Genomic DNA, 1,145 nt, shown 5'->3' with positions numbered 1-1,145 from the left:
GCCCCCACTGTTGGACTGTACTGTTTGATGTCTTCTCTTACTTACTCAGTCTCTCTTTGTATTCTGTATCTATATATCAGAAGCTGCTGCTATGTCTCTCCTCTCTGTCCTACTAAGTATCTGATAATATATTTAGCGATTTCTAAGCATTAGTCTACCCTCCTCGTTTGGGGCACTAGGGAGGAGAGGAGGGGACTGTTTCTTCTTTCCCTCATATACTCGTCTCTCACACCAAGTGGTGTTAGTCACTGAGGAGAGGTCACAAGATGATAAAGGAGAAATGGGAGCTAGAAGGGTGCAATCCTTCTCTCTCACACGCACACGCACATGCACATATATACACACATGCACATACAAAGCCTTAAGCAGAAGAATGTCTCAGCATCCTAAGAAGACATATAGACCCTCCCTCCTCTTTCACATAGAGCACAGGACATACAATTTTCTTCACACACCACTCACCTGAGTCTAGGGTTTGCAGATGTCTGCCGTTTGTCTCTCTCTTCCTGTTTTCTCCTGGACTGAGAACATGGATTGCTAGAAACCTTTCCTTTTCTCATCCAAATCCTCCCCTATTTGGGGGGGGGAAGGGGAAGTACTGAGGTTTTAATTCATGGTCTCCCGCCTGTTAGCCTGGCAGGATACCATTGAGCTATGTTTCCAGCCTTCAAGTTCCTTTTGATACTCTGTCCCAGATCTCAGGATCTGAACTCACATTTAAAATTCTTTGAAAAAAGGGAGGAGACAGACCCCTTCCCATAGTCTGACAAATGGCTGTTCATTGTCTGTGGTGATAGTTAAAGGCAAATGTGGTCAGAGTGATTGATTCCTTGGGTCTGGGGTAGGTGAACAGGCTGGGAAATAGCTATGTGTCTTTGTTATGGTGCCCTCAGGTTGAAGCCATGAGCTGGTTCCCTTTATCCCATATTGGGCTATATGTTCTTCCTAGCTCTGGCTTTTAGTTTGGGGCTTCCAGGTCATTGGTAAAATAGCTCCTTCCAGATGCCTTCCAAGTTGGAGCTTGGCTTTTCCCTAATCCACACTCTATTTTCTTTTTACCCACAAGGACTCCTTTCTGTAATGTCTCCATCTGGTATTAAGTGCACTTTAAAGAAAGGGGCAGAACACATTTTCCTGAGGTGGTG

This window comes from Perognathus longimembris, chromosome 1 (genome assembly GCF_023159225.1).
Source record: "Perognathus longimembris pacificus isolate PPM17 chromosome 1, ASM2315922v1, whole genome shotgun sequence".
Classification (NCBI taxonomy): Eukaryota; Metazoa; Chordata; class Mammalia; order Rodentia; family Heteromyidae; genus Perognathus; species Perognathus longimembris.
This window is presented reverse-complemented; position numbering follows the sequence as displayed.